Genomic DNA, 21,673 nt, shown 5'->3' on the forward strand with positions numbered 1-21,673 from the left:
CTATATTTTGTTGAATGCTTTTTCTGCATCTATTGAGATGATCATGTGATTCTTATCTTTCAGTCTACTGATGCAATGAATTACATTTTTTAATTTACATATGTTGAACCAACCTTGGATCCCTGGAATGAAACACACTTGATCATGGTTCACTATCTTTTTGATATGTTTTGTATTCAATTTGCCAGAATTATAGAGAATTTTTGCATGTATGTTTATTAAAGATATTAGAAGTTTTCTTTCTTTGATGTGTCTTTACCTGGTTTTGGAATCAAGAAGATACTAGCCTTATAGAATGAGTTTGGAAGTGCTGACTCTTTTTCTATTTCATGAAATAATTTGAGGAATATTGGTATAAGTTCTTCATTAAAAGTCTAATAGAACTCAGCTGTGTATACATCCAGTCTCAGCTTTTCTTGGTTGGTAGACTTCTGATGGCATCTTCTATCTCGTTGTTTGAAATTGATGTGTTTAAATCGTGTATATCATCCTGATTCAATTTGGGCAAATTTTATGACTCTAAAAATTTGTCTATGCCTTCGATATTTTCTATTTTATTGGAGTACAAGTTTTCAAAATAATTTCTAATTATCTTCTGTATTTCTGTAGTGTCTGTAGGGATACTTCCATTTTCATCAAGTATGTTAGTAATTTGAGTTTTCTCTCTCCTTCTCTTCATTAGCATGGCTAAGGGTTTGCTAATTTTATTTATTTTTTCAAAGAACCAACTTTCTGTTTTGTCAATTTTTTCAATTGTTTCTTTTGTTTCAATTTCATTGATTTCAGCTCTGATTTTAATTATTTTCTGTCTTCTTCTAATTTTGGTGTTGGTTTATTATTTTTGTAGGGCTTTGAGATGTAATGTTAGGTCATTTATTTGTTGACTTTTTCTTCTTTTAAGGAAGAAACTTCATGAAGTGAACTTACCTCGTAGTACTGACTTCATAGTGTCCCAGAGATTTCAATATGTTGTATCTGTGTTCTCATTTAAGAGAATATTTTAATCTCCTTCTTGATGTCTTTTGCAACCCATTCTTCATTCAGTAGCATATTATTTAGTCTCTGTGTGTTAGAGTAGCTTTTTTTTAAATTTTATCATTGTTTTTCAGTTTCATTCCATTATGATCTGATAGAATTCAGGGTAGTATCTCCACTTTTTTTATTTGCTAAGAGTTCCTTTGTGGCATAATATATGATGTATTTTGGAGAAAGATCCATGTGCTGCTGAGAAGAAAGTGAGTTTGCTCATGGAAGGATGAAATATTCTACATATGTCAGTTAAGTCTAAGTTATTAATTGTATTATTGAGCTCTATGGTTTCTTTGTCCAGCCTTTGTTTGGAAGATCTATCCAGTGGTGGAAAAGCTATGTTAACGTCACCCACAATTATTGTGCTGAGGTCTATTTGACTCTTAAATTTGAGAAGAGTTTGTTTGATGAACATAGATGCTCCATTGTTTGGGGCATATATATATTTATTATTGTTAAATCTTGTTAATGTATGGTTCCCTTGAGCAGTATGTAGTGTCCTTCTTTATCCCTTTTAATTAACTTTAGCTTGAAGTCTACTTTATTTGATATGTGGATGGAAACTCCTGCTTACTTCCGAAGTCCATGTGAGTGGTATGATTTTTGGATGTCTTCAGTCTTTGGATGTCTTTTTCTATGAGATGAGCTTCTTGGAGGCAGCATATTGTTTTATTATTATTATTATTATTATTATTATTATTATTATTATTCAATCTTCTAGTCTATGTCTTTTGATTGGTGAGTTTAGGCTATTGACATTCAGGATTATTATTGAGACGTGATTTGTATTCTCAGACATTTTTGTTTATTTTTGTTATTTAACGTGACTTGGTTTCTCCTGTGATTAGATTTCCATTTAGTTTAGTACCTCCCTCTGCTGATTTTCGTCATTGTTTTTTATTTCCTCTTCTTGGAATATTTTGTTGAGAATGTTCTTTAGTGCAGGCTTTCTATTTATAATTTTTTTTTAACTTTTGTTTATCATGGAAGGTTTTTATTTCATCATCAAATCTAAAGCTTAGTTTTGCTGGATATAAGATTCTTGGTTGGCATCCATTTTCTTTCAGAGCTTGGTATATGTTGTTCCATGATATTCTGGCTTTGAGGTTCTGGGTTGAAAAATCTGCTGAGAAACAAATTGGTCACCCTATATGTGCTCTGATTCCTGTCTCGTGGCCTTTAAGATTCTATATTTATTCTCTATGATAGGCATTTTCATTATAATATGCTTTGGTGTAGATCTATTATAATTTTCTACATTTGTTGTCCTGTAAGCCTCTTGTATTTGGTTTTTCAATTCATTTTTCATGCTTGGAAATTTTTCTGATATTATCTCATTAAAGAGATTGTGCACACAAATAGCCCAGTTGGTGACTGGGCATCATTAAATTCAACAAACTCTGTGCCTTCCTCTATCCCAGTAACTTTTAGATTTAGTCCTTTGATGCTGTCACATAATTCTTAGATGTTCTGTTCATGGTTTCTTCCTATCTTCACTGCGTGGTCAGCTTTTTTTTCAGATTGTATACTTTGTCTTCATTATCTGACATTCTTTCTTCCAGGTGATCTAGTCTGTTGGTTATGCTTTTTATTAAGTTTTTTATTTGGTTTATTATTTCCTTCAGTTTGAGGGTTTCTGATTTTTTTTCAGAGTCTCTATCTCTTTCTTAAAGTAATCTTTTGCTACCTGTCTTTGCTCTCCTATCTCTTTGTTGACTGTTCAATTTTTGCCTATATTTGATCATTTAGTTAATTCTTTAATTCACAGATTATTTTAATTATGAACATTCTGAACTCTTTCTCTGACATTTCATCAACTGCATTTCATCATGGGTTCTGTTATTGTAGTATCCTGGTTTGTTTGGGGCACTTTCCTCCCTTGTTTTTTCATATTGTCTATATGTCTTCCTTTCTTAAATTGTGTATCTGTATATTACAGTTTCTACCCTATAATCTTGTAATATCCATGCAGACTATCTGAACCTCACCTCGATGTTGAGCTTCCAGATCCTGCAGGTGTCCCTCAATGTATGCTAATTCAACTAAAGGTGGTGGCAACAATAGTGGAGGTATCTGGAGATAGCAGTTGAGCTACCCTAACATGGATGCCACATCTTTCAGAGATGGCATTGAAAGGGTGGGCCTTACATTGTCTTTGGAATGCCTACTCTGAGAATCAGCTGCTTGTAGGCCATGTCTGTTGTCAAAAAAGTAGAGACTACTGCATTTGAAAGGCTATGGTGATGTCTGCAGTGTCCCAAGATAGAAGTGGGTTAGGCCTGGGCTTCCGGTGGGGGGCATGTACTTGGACCTACACTGTGCCTGGGTCTGCCCTGTCAGGGTTGGTAGATCTGGGCTGGGCCTGAGCTCTAGTGGGGGTCTGCTAGTTGGAGGAGGTGGTCCAGTGCTGCAGCTCCAGCTGGTGTATGCTGGTAGCAGGATGAAATTTGGCCTATCCTGGGCCTGGGTTCTGGGCAGGTCAGTGTAGGCAGGTCTCAATATTTCTTATTTTGAATCATAATATCAGATAGAGGGGTAGTTCTGCACCTCAGCTTCACTGTCCATGGAGACTTGGAGAGGCTGGGCTAGTGCATCCACTGCTCAGATCCGGTGTTCCCAGAGCGTGAGCAGGATTTTTAAATCTAAATGAACTGAATGACTCAGTTCACATAGAAGAGTTATAGCCTAACACTACAGAACAATTTAATCCATTTTTTTTTTACTTTGCAGTCCTATAGTTCACTTTCCTTTAAAATGTATGTTTTAAATACTAATTCAAATATTTTAATATACAAAAATAAGAGATAAAATTGATTTGCTAATATTTTACCATCTAACAACAAAAGCCTTACCTACCATCTCATTCATTTGCCTCTCCTGAAGCAAGCATAAATTGATATTAGCATACATCTTTCCCATGAATGTATTTATAATCTTAGCACATATGTCTGCACCACTGACAATTAATGTTTTACGTGCTTTAAATTTTACATAAGCAATTTCATGTTGTACATAGCACTTCATTTTCTATGTTCCCTCAAATCATAATTAAAATCACAATAAAGTCAGATGACATGTTTAGCTATCTCTAATTAGAATATGGGTCAAAAATAACTCCGTTGACTGTCACCTTTTCATCAAAGAAATATTAACAGGAGACAAAAGAACATTGATCTAAACATTCACTACTGTGTTACTTTCCAGTGGCCCAATGCTTCTAGCTTTCAATCTGGTAAGCTATTACTTACTCTTTGCATCTTTTTCCTTTTAAGTAACATGAAGATGATAGAGGAATGCATTACTGTGAGAAAATATTAGGATCTAGGAAAACACAAGTAGCCCAGTTGGTGACTGGGCATCATTAAATTCGTTTCTTTATTCTCTCAACTGCTAAAATGAGTGTGCAGGGAGATGTGGATCTGACACCTGCTTCATTCAATTTCATTACATAACTGGAAAAAAAGAAAACAAGGGACTGAGCTTACCAATTACAAATTGGTACAATGCAAATGGTTTTTGGAAGCCAATTATTTGGAAATTGACAGATATTTTCCTATGGAAACAATGTTATACACAATTATTACTATCCACTCCACCCAGGAAAACCTATTAAACTCATCATGAGTCCAAAATTTAAAATTATGCACGAAGTATGAAAGGACTGCTAAGAAAGCATGCCATCTGATATCCAATTTGATTTCCCCAGCACATTACAGCCCTGCTACAATGAGTCAGGGATTTCTGCCCCACAGCCTGCCTCTACAAGTACCAGCGGTAAAATACCTCCAAGTTCTCAGTAGGTTAGCTGGGATTTATTTGCCAAGGTGGCTAAATCTTTCATAAAAGAGGACCTAAGGAAGATTAAAGTAAATATCAGGAAGGGACACTTTGTGTCTAAGCAATCATATGTGTCAGGAGTTCTGATACCATATGACTCGGTCTTAATGTGACTTGTCAGTCACTTGCTTGCAAAATATACCTGATGTTCATGCTTTCACTCTTTTACTCCTCCCTCTGACAAGAATTTCCAATTGTTTATTCCTTTGGGGAAAAGTAGTCAGTCAGACCACATGCTAATCGTCAGTGTTGTATTCAGGATGCCATTTGGACCAATGGTCCTTGAATAAAGGACCTCAAATTTTGACTTCTATTCAATCACCAAACATGTTCATGAATTTAATAATGGAACTATTACACTGAAATAATTAAAAGATGTTATTCACTGGCCTTTAATTGTTCAAATTAAGCATTTAAAATATAGTGCCGTATTTATAATGTTGCCTAGTGCTTTCTTGGATTTTTGTTATGCTTAAATCTCAAAAGGATGACTGAAACTTAATTCCCCCCCACCCCCAGGAAAGTCACGCCTACACTCTTAAATTCCAAATGACAGGAACAATTGGCCATTTGTATTTGCTTCTTTTAATAATAATTCTTTTTCTCCTTTTATCTAATGTTTTTGAGCTAGCTGGGAGGCACACTCTGGAAGACAAACTCCTCTGTTGTATGCTATTTCTTCTCCTCCCATAGCTGTGAACAACATCACTGATGGATGAGCATGCTATTTCTTGCTGAGACCACATATTGGTCACAATCTTTTTTAAACATATCACTCCTAGGAGAAACTAACAATCTACCAGTTAGTAAGTTACGTATATGTGTATGTAAGGTCCAAATTAGATCCTATAGGAAAAAAAAATCAATTCCCAGCTTTGACAACATGGGTCTTTGAGTGTACAGAGAACTGAAGATTTGATTTCCTCTGAGAACAGAGACTGCCTTGCTAGGACATTGGATCAAATGAACTGAATGCATGATGGTATATAGGTGGTAGAACAATACTGGGGCAATATGAATGAACTGAGAAAAATAGTATATATACAAATGGCATTACAGGTGTTACCTTGAGATTTTTAGAAAGAAAAAGGCAAGGCCTTGAAATCATCTTTTTACAAGTTTGTTTATTCTTCCCTCTGTCTTCCTTCCCCACTATTCATGACCATCCCAAAACAATATCTGCTTTGATCAACCCTCTATAGAATTAGAGCATTAGAGTTGATATGAAGGTAGGGAGGGGCTGCTTAGAAATAGTAGGCAAAGAAGAAAAAGTAAACCTCAAACAACAATGGTGAAGAAAGAAATGAAAAACTGTCACTTTAGGGTTAATTTCCCCTAAATAACTCTCCATACACACACAAACACACACACACACACACACACACACACACACAGAATGGGATAAGGAATAACTATAGTGACTTGGAGTCCATAAAAGTGCAGTATCCTTTATTAATTCCAGTAAAGGGTCTAAATATAATCCAGCATATTTATCTATCTTTCTTTCCTTGGAATTATGTGCAGTGTCTCTGGATCTCCTTTTGGGAACATATGGTCCCTTGATACACTGGATTATTATCATCCCCTAAAGAAATCTGCAAGATTCTCTTTGTATCCTATGAGCAATTGAATTCCTGGCAATTTCCATAATCTAATGGACAAATAAGTAAAAAAGAAAAAAAAAAAACTATCCTTCAAATGTTAGTTATTTTTTTTAAAAAAAAGTTAAAATTAACAGTAATAATAAGGTACTAACTTGTATAATAATTAAATCCCATATTATAGGTATTTAACATGAATGAAGTGCCTTGGCCGGTGACCTTCCACATGGTCCTTCAGGAACCCTCCTTTGATTCATCTTGTGGAATTGCTGTGTGAATACTAAGGTCATTCTATAGATTATCCTGCCACAGGATATCCTATCCTAGTTAGTCTGCTACAATAGAAAACAATCATCATGGTTCACTGTGGAGGTTTTTCATGGCCCAAGACTGGAGGGGTTTCCCTTTCATCTTGCTATATTCCATTGACTTAAACTTAATCACAACTAACCATAAAGTGGGTGGGGAAAAAATCTATTCTGTGCTCAGGAACAAGAGGAAATAGATTTTGGTGAACACTTACCTACCTCTTTCACAATCTACTGAAGGCCTGCTGTATGCTATGAGCTCTTGTAGACAGGCTCCTCCTGTTTTTCATGTAATCCTCACAGCAACTTAAATAGGATATTATCTCCAGTTTACAGATGAAAAAGTTCAAAAATATTTTAACTTAATCAGGACTGTCTGGATAAAAATAATCAGAACTGGTGTTTGAGGCTGATTTCAAAAATCTATCCTTCAAGTCAATATATCCCAAAGGCTATTCCTTGACAGCTGCAAAAAAATTATTTAGAGAACATACTTAAATATAACTTAATGAGAATAACCCCCTGGAGATCCTTATTCAGTAGCTTTGGGTTAAATCTTAGTAATATATATTTTTAAGAGCTCCCCCGGTGGTTTCTTGTATAACCAAAATTGGGACCAGCTGCTCTAAGTTTTATTGAAATGACCACCAAACGGACACTACAGGGGCATCGTGAAAATTAGCAGTAATCAGTTGCTTTTATGGGACAAACAACATTCTCTCTTTTCTTCAATCTTTCATTAAACATGAAGAGGCCATTGAAGTATTCAATAGCTTCTCAGGACAAACTGGTAACACTGTGATGATGTTTCAATGGTGGCATTTGTCCATCTAAGAGTGAACTGAAGGATATAATAATTTCAAGTGACATTATTCCCTGAGTAACCATGAAATAATAGGTTTGGTAACGACAACCAGATCATTACTCAGCTGGGTGGCATTTGAATTGCTATCCTAATAGGTTCCCACTGTTTTGTTTCGAAAACTGAGTCTTCTTCTTAAAACAGTGGGAAAATTAATGTGACTGGAAATGATAATGGTTAGACAAAAATTTTCCAATTTCTTCAAACTGAAAGTGGACGCCATGTTTTGCCATCTTCTTCCAGGTTTGTTTCGTTTCCCTGAAAGTGTTGGAGAAATGCAGAAACTTTATAAAGGACATTTCCTATTTCAAGATCTTTGATGTTAGTATAATTTCCCACTGCTCACTTTCAGAGTAGACTTGTACTTAATTTAACATTGTTCTATGAAAATTCAAATCAAGTATTTGTAGGACACACTCTTCCAATATTAGTAAGACTACTTTGCAACTATAGCAGTAAACATAAAGGATGCATTCTACAGCTTGGATTTAGAGATTTTACTGTTATGATATATATGTGTGTATCTACATGTTTTAAATTCCAAAACATATATACACCTATTCAAAAGCAAATACTTTGTGATTTCCAACTATTACAACTATAAAATACCAGGATCAGGATAATTTGCATAGTTTTCTCTATTTAATTTCAAAAAGAGTTCAAGAAACTTTGAGCTAACTAAAATACTCAGTCACATGTATGTGTGAATTTGGACAATACTTAATATAATCCATTATTTGAAATTACGCCTAGCTCACTTAATAAAAATGCAAAATCTGGTCTTCTCTTTGTCTTTTAAGAATTATTTCCATGTGTTGTAATTTAGCATGGAATAATTTGTTTGGAAAATTAAAGTAATAAAACCTTAGTTTGTTGTATGTCTGAATGGTGGCAATGATTGTCTCAGTGGGTGGCTGGGAGAAGTCATTGTCAAGATATGCAGACAAAATAAGTAGTATTTACTAAGGGCTAAAGTAAAGAACTAATAATAGACATATTGTTTCATGAAAAAATTGCCTCCCTGGGGGAACTTGAACAGCTAGCTTCAGTGAGTTAGCATGCATATGTTTTCCTTCTGAACCACTAAAATAACTTTCTGTAGAAAAGAAGACATCCAGAGTAGTTTTCTCTTGTCATTTTGTCAGCTTTCTGAGTTGTATGATCCAGGGTTCTCTGGTAGTCTGTGAAGTTAATACTAATGAAGGATTTTTATAATTGCTACATTATTAATATTTTAGTGGCAGGATAAAATGATTATTATAATCATGTGAAGCACTATAAACACATGTAATTGTGCTAATACTGCCTATTATTTTAGTAATTTGGAAAATTAGTGCATAATAAGGGATCAGTGGAGGACCATTTCAGAATGAGTGTGTGAGCACGTGTGTAAGAATAAAATGACTAGGTGGCAAAGCTAATCAGCTGAACAAGAGATTTTCTAGAGCTGTTGGTTCTCATAATCTTCTGCAGGGAGTTTTGAATTTTCTCAATAAAGATCCCCTAAAAAGAACAAATTTGGGGAGGAATTCTTGAATCCATACAGTTCCAATTGCCAAGATACAGAAACCTTCCCTGGATGTCTGAGATTTAAAAATACCAGCATGGCATATAGATGATGAGGGTGGGCTGCTCTGAGCTGATTTCTTACTATTTTTTTTCTGGTTGAATTCTTTCAAAAATGCAAATGGATTTTTCTTTGTTTTGTTTAAATTTGATCAATACTGGTAACCTTAGTCCTCTTGAATGATGAATATATAAAAGTACCTAACTTCTCTCTTTTTAAAAAAATATTTATTTATTTATGTATCTTTAGTTTTTGGTGGACACATTATTTTGTTTTTATGTGGTGCTTAGGATTGAACCCAGTGCCTCTTGTATGCTAGGTGAGCACTCTACCACTGAGCCATAACCCCAGCTGCCAACTGCCACCGCCCCCCCCCCCACCTTGACTTCTCTAATAAGCATTTCTAATTGAATTTTTAAATTAGTCCCATGATGATCTTATGAGGCCTATAATATTATTTAATCCATTTCTCTGAAAAGAGAGAAAAAGAGATGACAATTAGCTTTTCCAAGGATGTACAATTAACAAGCAGAAAACTTGCCATCAAACCCAGGCAGACAGACTTCAGAATTAAAGCCCAAGTTCACTCTCTAAGATCCTTTACCCATACTTGATTGCATGACCAGTGTGATTCTACAACATGTACAATCAGAAGAAGTCATACTCCTTTTATGTAAGATGTGTCAAAAAATGCATTCTACTGTCATGTATAACTACTTAGGACAAATAAGAAAAAGAACTACATGGACAGGAAAGAATTGTGTAAAGTTTAGATTTCCAACTTATCCTTCTGTATAATCAATGGAGAGTTCATATGACTCTAAAAATAATGAATCATGAATCAGCAGGATGAAGTTATTTTTTTTTTACTTTAGTCTTATTTTTCTTTTTCTACAGTGTTCTTCTTTTTCTTTTTTTAAAATTTTATTGTATAAAAATTCATTTTTTTCTGATTTGTGCTTCTAATTTCTTGCTTATAAGCTTCCCTTTGTACAAATGTTGTTTGTCTTATGGATTACCTATGTCCATTTCATTTCTACTTTTAGTTCAGGAAAGAAATTCTCCTTGGCTTGGTGCCAAATGACTTCTCTTTTATCTGAATTTAAATAGTAATATCAACCTGCCAATTGCAAAATGCAGATTTTGTGTTTTCTAGCTAAATTAAATAAACTTTGAAGAATAGAAATTATTGACTTCCTTTGTCAATACGTTGATTGAGATAAACCCCATTGTACTATTTTAATCAATTAACAATTACTATTTTATTGAGTCAGCAAAACAATTATTTTCTGAGCACTCTCTGTATGCCAGATTTTAGGAGCTTAGTTGGATAGTCCTTCTCTAAAATATCTCTAATTTGGTGCAGGGCTGATATCAGTCAGAATAATTGGTTTTACTGCCATAACAAATCAATACAAAATCCTAGTACCTTAAGACAAAATTGTTTTCTGTATTTCTCATAGTACATATCCACTCACAATCAACAAGGCTATTCTGTACACCAAAATCCAGGTTGACAAAACAGGCTATTTGTTCTCACAGCAGAGGTAAAAGAAACAGTTGGTCCCAAAGCCTCTCTCTCAGGCTACACACAACACTCTTACAAGTTTCAGGAAAACAAGCTATATTTATGCTCCTTAGCAACATAAGGCTGGCATATATTATTCTGCAGAGGTATTATTCAGAGAAGGAACGTTTAATGCATTGTAATGCCATATACCTTGAAAAGAAAAATAAGTAATAAGTTAATGGTAGTTCCCAACAGAGAGGTGGACAAGGTATCCTCTGGGAAGCCATCAACAGTGCAGAGTGTCAAACCACCTACTATCAGTTGGACAGGATGGTCAAGGCCACCTCTGTGAACAATCTATCAATGTCACAAACAAATGTCTTTTACTAGGTTTGTTGGTGGAGATTAAATGAAGCACAAAAGGCAACAAAATTATGTAGCGAAGCCTTGGGATAATTTTCTTCAGATCAAAAAAGGTTTTACAGACAGGAGAAATGATATATTAAAGAATAATTTATTCTAGAAAATTATTTTGGAATTCTACACACATAATGTGTAGACTGTGCCCTGAAACTTTTTAACCCAAAACATCTTGCTGGATCAACATTAACATCTGAAATTACCTGCACAAAAGCACTCACGAGTTTTTTCATTCTACTAACATACAAAAGTTCATGCAATTGATTTCTATGGAATAATTAGTACTTTTCTTATGCTAAATCTCATCTGTCCACTCTTAAAGTACATACAAAATCTGTGGATCTATTTTCACCATTATTTTCTGTCATACAAATATTGCCATCATTCTCTTCATATGACACTCTGTGCTCTTTGTATAATGTTAGTCATATTTAATCTGTCCATGTGGATTTAGTGGATATTTTCTATTCATTTGCTAATATTTGACCCATGTGATACAATATTATAAATTTATTTGTGGAGTGAAAATATTACTCTTTTTTATAGTATTTGCTTATGTAGAAAATCTCATTTAAGTAGAGCACAAGCTCAATATGGTAATATAAACACTAATGAGGCATATCTCAATTAGATTTTCCTATGGAATTATTGCAATTCATCTAAAAGTTATGACCTTCCAGTATTGAAAATGATGGAATATATACAAAAAAGTGCAATATAATGTATAATAGTCTTTGATGGAATTTTCCTCATATTCCTTTCTGGGAAACAAATCATATTCTGTCTCACAGTAATGTGATATAAAATATCTACCATTTTGGCATTTATCCTTGTTTCCTGTCATAATACAGTGCTTGTTAATGTGCTTTTATTTAGTTTGTCCTTGAGATCTCAAGAAAAAATGAATTAATCATTTTGTATGTTTCTGAAGTTGGAATAATTCTGTTCGCAATAGTTCAGTTCATTAAAAAATAACTTAATTTGTGAGATATATAGGATATACTTTCTCATTTTGTATGAAGATTGACAAATTTTCAAGATGATTAATGAATTTGGTGAAGGAAAAACATGCAATTTGTTAATTACATAAATTGTGCTACAACATTTTTTCATCTATTAGTACATTGCACCATTAAAATATATTATGTTAATATCTTGCTTTCTTTGCATGTTGAAAATTGTATCTTAGAAGATTTTAGTGAACTGTTTAAGGCCCTATGATTATAATGGCAAATAAAAGTAGAATTAAAACCCATGCTAAATTTCATCTGTCTATTCTTAAACTTCAAATTCTTTATGTGTCTACCATATTATAATAACCATGTATTCCAGGCAGAGTCAGAACTCCATATATAAGTGGTTATCATATAAGGTAAAAACAGATTCTAGAGACTTTTTTTTTCTTTGGTACTAGAGATTGAATCCAGGGTTGCTTAATCACTGAGGCACAACTTTAACCCTTTCTCGTATTTTATTTAAAGACAGAGTCTTGCTGAGTTGCTTAGATCCTCACTGAGTTGCTGAGACTGGCTTTGAACTGACAATCCTGTATCAGCTTCCTGACCCACTAGGATTACAGGTTTGTTCAACTATACCCAGCTCTACAGACTTTTTAAATGAAGTGTTCAAATATTTTCTTAAGACTTGTAAGGAAAAAAGAGAATCATTATACTCATGATAGTAATATAAATTATTAACATTAAAGAATAAATATTCATTGTCTTTCTTGTTTCTTCTAAAACATGTATACTTTTTGAGGCTAAAATGATATGTATGTTTGGTCTAAAACAGTTAACATTTTAAACTTTGTGAATGTGTCATTTCATTAGAAAGCTAAAAGAGGAGAACAATATAACTTGGTATTTCTCATAAAGAGAATATATTTAAATCTAAACTAGCCACCTGCTTTTTCTCACCCTTGTTTTACTTCTATTTGCTGTCTTCTACATAGAACTTATTTACTGCACATTTGAGCCAAAACTAAGCCATGCATGGAACCACTCCTTCCTTACCCCATCTTACTTCACACCATCATTTATCAACTGCATTCTATGGACTGCAGGACATATCCAGGTGTAGCAGCTAAAGTTTTTCATTATACTCTTTTTGATTACTGGCTAAGCAGACTTTTGTCCTTTCCCGTTACACTTTATATTTTACTATTAATAAAATATTAAGATTTTTCTAAGCATTTTGTTTATATTCCAAGTTTAATGTAAATCAGATTTCTAGTATAATCCTAGAGTAGACTTCTTATCTCTTTCTCTTTCTCTCAAGCTCATAGTCATTCAATGAGTCTCAACTCAGCTACAACTTCCTTTTGTAGTTTCCTTGACTTCTTCAGCAGAATTAGACTCTCCTTATTCTTGGCTCACTGGTAAGCATGACTGTTAACACCTCAATATTCCCAGGGCTTTTCTTTTTGGGTACATGCTAAGATTGCACTTTGAAGCAAAGTGTGAAAGATGATATATCAAGAACTATGTAATGTTTTGAACAACCAACAATAAAAAAAAATTAAAAAAAAAGATTGCACTTTGAAACCCCATTAAATTAGACAGCCATATAATTATTGCCAGGCACTATGATCACAAAAGTTTCTAAGCAGAAGCTTTTAAGTTTCAATGACATTCCACCTTCTCTTCTATAGTTAGCCATCCACCTACCATAGAATTGATATATCCTTTTATTTGAGATTAGCCAAGTCATTTCTCATTTCTCTTTCCCCAAATGTTTAAAGATGCCATTTCCTTCCAGTTTTTATTGCTTCTTAATGTCTAAATGCACCAATGAAAAGACAAAATTTCAGAGTGTATTTAAAAATGAACAACCAAATAAATAATTTTGTTTTATGCAAGACACACATATACATAACATAAATATACAAATATATTAGTAAAAGAAGACAGAATTGTTCGAGTTTAATCTTAAAGAAGATGTGGTTATATTATTATTAGAAATAGTAAAGTTTTGATCCAAAAACATTTTAAGAATAAATAAAAACTTGAAAGCTATGAAAATCTCAATTCACAAAAATAAAATCACAAAGATTTATTTTCCCTTAAATATATACTTATATATTATAAATTTATAGATCAAATGTATATGTAGCAAAATTTGACAAAACCACAAGAAAAAATAGTCAGAGTTATAATTAAAATTGGACATATTAACATAAAGTTTCATACCTGGCATATACCTGGCATATATATATATATATATATATATATATATATATATATATATCTTATATATATGGATATATAAGATTTCAATAATAGCACTAACAAATATACCTAATTAACATTTATATAACAATTAACCCAGTATTTGCATAATAAATATTCATTATAAACATAACTGTAACATTTACAAATATTTATTATATGGTGGTCATAAACAAAGTCTCAACAAATACCAAAAGACTGAAAGTCTATAAAATATATTTTTTAATCACAATGAAAGTATGTGGGTCTATGAAAATATAAACAATGAAAATATTCATAAGTTTGGAAATTAGAATGTGTATTTTAAATAATCCATGAATGAAGAAAGATAAAATGAAAATAGAACTATTTTAATTCAATGAAAATAAATAGCAAAAGAAAAAAAAACTAATTCATAATGCAATGGAACTACAAAGCAAAATCTAATTATTTTACAAGAATATTTGGACTAATAGCCCTTAACAGTCTGTTCAAAAGTGAAAAGACAATCATTATAAGAAATATAAAAAAGACAGCACTATCTCATATCTAATAGATATATAAAACTGTAAAATTTATAGTGAATAAATTTGTGTTAAAATTTTTCAACTTTTCAACAAAATAGATAACTCTCTGAGAAAAAAATTCCCAAAACTGACACACACAAACAAACACACACGCATACAATTAAAAATAGGAATAATTATATAATTAAATGTTGAATAAGAGATTGGTTACATGTAGTCTTAAATTTTCCCACAATGGAATTTCCAAGCACAGGTGGCTTCATAGAAAATTCTGGCAAACACTGAGTGAATAAATCCATTCTTCTACAAATATTTTCATAAGATCAAAAGAGAGAGATTTCCCGAACAGTTATATAATGCTAGCAAAACCTCAAAGACCAAACTGATATGGACACCATAATAAAGAAAATTTACAGGTCTATTAATTTAACTGTATTTATTATGTACAGTATGATGCTTTAAATTACATTTATTTTTAGGATTTACTGCTCTAAGATTGATTACCTATAGACTCATGTCTGAGAAGAATCAAAGAAAATGTTATTGCCAAACAGCTCAGATAAAAATTCTGGTAAGTTATAGAATTTCAGGCCACAAGTTGTGCAACATTACACAGCTGCAACCACAGGACTTCGCTTCCAGCACTCAGACAACTTCATAAGGTGGGGTAAGATGGATAGGTACTTTTATAATCATGAAAGATGAGATGGCAGAATTGGATCACAGGTCAAGTTTTTAACATACTACATATGTGCATATTTAAGGTTCAAGCTCAGCTATCACAGTACCTCTGGTTAAGGGCTGGTGTCCTGCTGGACAATGAGAACTAAGATAAAATAGTGCTAGATTCCAAGATTCTCAGCTGCATCCTTTCATTACCAAAGACAGGGTCCCCATTCATCACCATGCAACCTATTGGCTCATGACACCATTTACTTAAGAAGAACCTGTTACGAAGCCTTGCTGTTGCTAATACACTGCCACAGATATTACAGACAGGAGGGATTATATAACTTCTTCTGATTCCCTTTTTGCAAGTCTCTTAATAATAATTTCTTTGTATTCACTAAAGCTGAGGCAATAGCTCTATGACACAAGGAGAAGAAGTTAGCATCAAACTTTGTAAGATTTTAATAAGAATTACATTTATGTATGATTTATAAAGTTTTACAATCTTAATATTTCATGTAACATTTGCAAGAGTTTTACATGTGATTTTAAATTAAAAATACTTGTAATTTTTACAAGAATTTTATTTGGAGATGGGATCAAATAAGTACGAATGTGGAAAATGTAGGTATTAGAAATTTGATATGTTTAATCATGTGATCAGGTTGAAAATTTCTTTTCACAATATAATAATAGAGTCCTCTTGATTGAAAAAAATCCACTATAATTTCCTAAGTTTTGATTAGAAAATTCAAGTTCTTCTCCATGAAACCAATATGAAGAATATTGACACATTTTAGACATTTTGTTAATTGAATAATCCACCTATAATTTCAGATACAAATTAAGAGTCATAAATGCAAGATGAATTTAAAATTTATTCCAGGACATTAAATCTAGTGAATGTGGTCATAAACTAGTGGTGGCAATAGACAGAGTCTAGACACAGAGATAAGAATATTCAGTGGGAGTCAAATTATCACACATGATCTAAGTAGCACTCCCATTATCCTGAAAAGTCTGTGTTTGGCATGTTCAGTGTTATATTTATTTCCTGAAGTCCACTTTCTGAACTCTGTTAAGAAGCTATATTTGTTGGATCTGTGTGATGCCCAATTATGAATCATTTTATACTGTAGATATTCAGCTCTAATTTCTCTATTTGTAATCAGGAACACTGGCTGGTGAAGAACTATAATGCACTAAAGTTTTGACAGAATCATTGTCAGGAGCAATCTAAGACTGATAAAATAAAGGAACTAACTTTAATTTGAAATGGCTATTCAGAATCAACTAAATGTCTTAATTCCCCATTTAAAAATGAGAAGGTGAATGTCAAGAACTATGTAATGTTTTGAACAACCAACAATAAAAATTAAAAAAAAAAGTTTAACAAGGAAATGAAAAGCTAACAAGACATGAAAATACATAAACATGAAACAAAATGTGATAATGAAAAAATTAATAAACGAGATATACAAATATAGAATGACTGAGTTGACAGAACATTTAAAAATCAACCACTGTTATTCATCATATTAACAGAATAAATGATAAATACGTATAATCATCAAACTGATGCTCCCATAAAACTTGAAAAATTTCAATTACCCATTCTAAATTTAAAAATAAAACAGCCACATGCTTCCATAATGTTTTGAAAAGGTGAAGACTCAGGAAAGACTCTCCACTGTTACCAATCCTATTTCTATTTTAGAGGCAGCCTTAGTCAATATGTAAGCCAAAACAAAACATAAATGGTACATATATTGGAAAAGAAGAAACAGGACAATCTTTTGGCAGACATGACATGATTATATAATAGTAAATTCAAAATAATATACCAACATTTGTTAAAATTAGTAAGTGAAATCAGGGAGATTTTGAATTCAAGATCAATATATTAAAACCACTTGTAACAATAAACAAAAAATATACAAGAGATATAAACCAACAATTACAAAACATTACTAAGTAAAAGTAAAGAAAACTTAAAATAAATCCATTATGGATTAAAATTCTCAACATAATTTTAGACACTGAATCTCCTCTCTCATTCATCCTCTATATATGTGGTACAATTCTCCTAAAACTTCTAGAAGACTAGTTTTTGTGAAAATGAAGAAAGGAATTGTATAAGTATATATAAAAATGGTAATGATTTTAAATAGCAAATCCTCAAGGAGGAGAAGGAAGGGATGGAGAAGGTATGCAGGAAACAGGAAGATTTATACTACCAGATTTCAGTACTTTTTAAAGAATCCATGTTACTTAAGACATAGTGGTTTTGGAAAAGAATAGGCAAATAAGAACATTAAAATAGTTATAATTTATAAATTGATTCACATAATTCAACTATTTGACTTATAACAAAATGTTACTGTGATTCAGTGGAAGGAAAAAAGATATTTTAAACAAATAATGTTGAAGCTGTTAGATGTTTATTGGACATCCTAGGAACAACACTGAGGCAAAATGGAACACATGCATAATTGTGGGAAATAAAGCAATAGCATATTATAATATAATGAACATAATAAATAATACTCATATCTTGACTTCTTAACCATGACAAAAATATCACTGTAAAAATAAGAAAAACTGGATGTCTATCTGTTACAAAAAAATTGTGCTGTGAATGGATAATTATGAATGTAATGCACTCCACTATTGTCATGTATGTAAGAAAAAAAATGAGAAGGTGATCACTCATATGTGGAAACAAGAAAAGTTGATCTAATAGAAGTTACGAGTAGAAAATTGATGACTGGCAACTAGGGAAAGTAAAGGAACAGGGGATAATTAAGGTTGTTGATATGCTAATTACTCAGATTTCATCATTACACAACACATACATCAATCAAGGCCTCCTACAGTACCACATTCATATGTACAAGTATTATGTGCCAGTCAAAAAATAAAATTTGGAGAAAAAGATCATTTCTAAAATAAATTCAACCTGTCTTTAAATATTTAAGTGGCATGATGGGGATAGAAAAATTATTGGATTTGGTATAATACAAAATGAGCTTAATTCCTCTCTTATATCTCATAAGTTAGTTACTAAGAGCTACAATTATATTTGAAATTTTCAGAACGACCATTTTAACTTACTAGTGATCATACTTTTGGTCATTATTGCTTATTATTGTCATGGTAACTTTATTCAATTGACCAGAAACTTTTACCTACATCTAACCATATTTTTTCCAGCCTCAAATTTTTTTTCTGTTGTTGTTGCAATCAAGTGAATATTATGTTTGTTGTTCTTTATTTGTGACCCTCTAAGTGATCTATGACCATTGCAGGTGGCCTATTGATCAGATTTTAACATTGGAAAAAGTATTCAGTTTTTCTATGCTTATTTATTCTGGTAAAATCATGATGATACTTTTAACTTTATTAATTAAAATCTGTCTACAAGATCTATGGAGAAAGGAGAGATAAATTATGTCTGACTAGTTGAAGAGTTGGTCAAAAATAAGAAGCAAGAGATAAAGATGTTTTTCCAGTGCTCCAAATACATCAAGCTTCCTAGAGAGAATGTAATTTCAGCTGGGCCTCCTCAAGGGAGATGTTTGAATAGGTAGAAACAGAGGGTGCTTTCAGAATTGGGAATGGCATTTAAAAGGTGGAGGAAAGAAGATTAAGATACAGTTTTTCATAAGCAGTATTGTGTTTGTAAAGTGACATATTTAATCAGGTTTAGATAATAAAAGATAAAAGTATTTCCAGATATCCCATGAAATAAATAAATTTTCATTGTTAACACTGCTTAATATTCTCTTGTACATCTCTCAAAGCACTGATGTACATGTAATATACATATGATTTTTTTACACTGTTGGAATTATACATTATTTTTTATTTATTAATCTGTTTTTACTTTTTGCTCAGTGATGTATCATGGATTTGTATAGTATTGATAAATATAGATCTGTCATGTAAACTTTAAAGGCTTCACATTTTCAACTGAAAAGTGCATACCAATATTTTCACCAATCCTGTCTCTGTTTGGTTTCCAAATCATCAATGATGAAAACTTCAATAATAAAATTATGGCATTTATTTTACCTTTCTACATAGTGTTTCCTATGTTTACTTACAAGTTGGAATGCTACTATACATGGCATTAATTTGGACTTGTATTACCAAATTTTTTCCAGTAAAAACCAAAAATTAACAATTTTACCAGAATCAATGAAAGCATATATTCAATAAGAGCTTATACATGGAAGGATGAAGGTCATTTTCTGGTCACTTACTTATTGGTTATCTATTGTCAGAGGACATGTTATGGTTGCTATGTGATAAGCAGTATGAAGTTCTACAGAAATGCTACTATCTTTTTGGCCTGAGAAACTAGAGGAGAGAGGAAAGGAGAGGTACTGGTTCTAGAAAGTGAAAGGTCAAGCCTGGATATGAGAAAACCAGAACAGGAGCAATCAGAGCATTAAGTGCCAAGTCTCTGGCTAAACCTGAAATAGATGGGCCCAGAATAAAATCAAAGGCATGCAGCTAAAGATAGAAGACCTGAGCCAAGCTTCTAGCTGATGCACTAATGACTAGTCTTGCAATTTGTCTCTATCCAAGTTAATTGCCTGTTAAAGCAAAAATAAAAGCAAACTTCAGAGAACTATAGTAGAATACAAAGTTTCCACGATGTAATGTTCAGAATCTGAAGTTGCTTCCCATATGGAGAAGGAAAATGTGACTCATTCTAAAAAATATGAAAAAGAAACAACAGAAACACTGAGATGACCCAGATGTTGCCTTTATCAGACAAGGACTTTAAAAAAGCTCTCATAACTAAGGAAAGAAAAAATAAGCATGCAAAAAGAAAAAAAAAGAGCAAAGATAGTAAATTTGGGCATGAACAATTCACCAGATGGGCTTAAAAGCAGAATGCAGATGACAGAAGATTCAGTGAAACTAAAGCTACATCAATAGAGATCATCCAGTTTGAACAAGAAAGAAAAAAGTGTAACATAGTTTCAGGAACTTGAAAGAGAATATCAAAAGGTTTACTATATTTGCTATTGAGGTCCAAGGAGAAGCAAATTGGAAAAAAACAAATACTATAAAAATAACAGTTAAAATATTCTCAACTTTGAAAGAAATAAATTCATGAAGTTAAACAACTGAGCATACTGAAGCAGAATAAATAAAAGCAGGCTAATTTTATGGCTCAAGCTAACTACTGAAATTCAAATAAAAAATAAAATATTTATATTATGACAACTATAAAGTGGTTCAAAACTAACTTTATAAAGATTGTGAAAATTAACATTTTTTTAATCTCTAGGAAAAGCCCTAAAATAATGCAATAAGTAGGCAAAAGTCAGTAGATTAATTAAAATGACATCCTAAAAATATGTTATATCTGTGTTAATATCTATGTAAATATCCATGCAAAATTAAAAGAATAAATGCAGGACAAAACACCAAAAATGATAAATACATAAGTATTATACAGTATTGAAAAAATATATTAGCAATAAATTGAAAGTTAAGCAACATTTGAAAAGATACTTCTCAAAAGAAGCTATTTGAATAAATATTAAATGCATAAAAGTGTTTACAAGATCTTTGTCTTTAATAAAATTCAATGAAAATTATACCATAATATCATTCCACACCTTCAATATAGTTAAAATGAAAAATATTAATAAAGAGGAGGAATTCCTCTAATTGTTGCTTTAAAAGCTTGTAGCTTTCACTGCATTTGACGTATAGGAATGTATACATCAGAAATTCACACATACATTTACTAATTAACATACACTATGTGTGCACTGTCTATGGAGGTCAAAATTGGAAACAAATGAACTTCAACATGAAATGAGTAATTAAAATATTCATGGAAAGACTCCTTAAAAATAATGACATAAATTCTTTTAAGTTTCATTAAAATAAGGAAACATAAGAGTGAGAATATGTATACACACATATTTTTGAAGATTAACAAAATTATTTGAAGAATACTAAAATCAAATTAAGTAAAAAAGACAGAAAATAAATAGTCATTAACTTAAGTCTTAGACTTGGTATGCTTTAAATGTTAAAAACGATAGAAAATTTGAACTATGTTTTATCTTAAATAAAACAATTTGATTGAAGCAAAACCAGATGGAGAT

General features: G+C 32.0%; 1 long non-coding RNA gene across 1 annotated transcript in view; it reads right to left on the bottom strand.

Moving 5' to 3' along the window:
* LOC131423241 (uncharacterized) overlaps positions 1-21,673 on the bottom strand; it is a 67,362-nt gene that overhangs the window by 29,019 nt on the left and 16,670 nt on the right. The window lies entirely within an intron of this gene.

The sequence above is a fragment of the Marmota monax genome, unplaced genomic scaffold (assembly GCF_021218885.2).
Source record: "Marmota monax isolate L192 unplaced genomic scaffold, Marmota_monax_Labrador192_F-V1.1 WCK01_AAM20220418_F8-fsc00036, whole genome shotgun sequence".
Lineage (NCBI taxonomy): Eukaryota > Metazoa > Chordata > Mammalia > Rodentia > Sciuridae > Marmota > Marmota monax.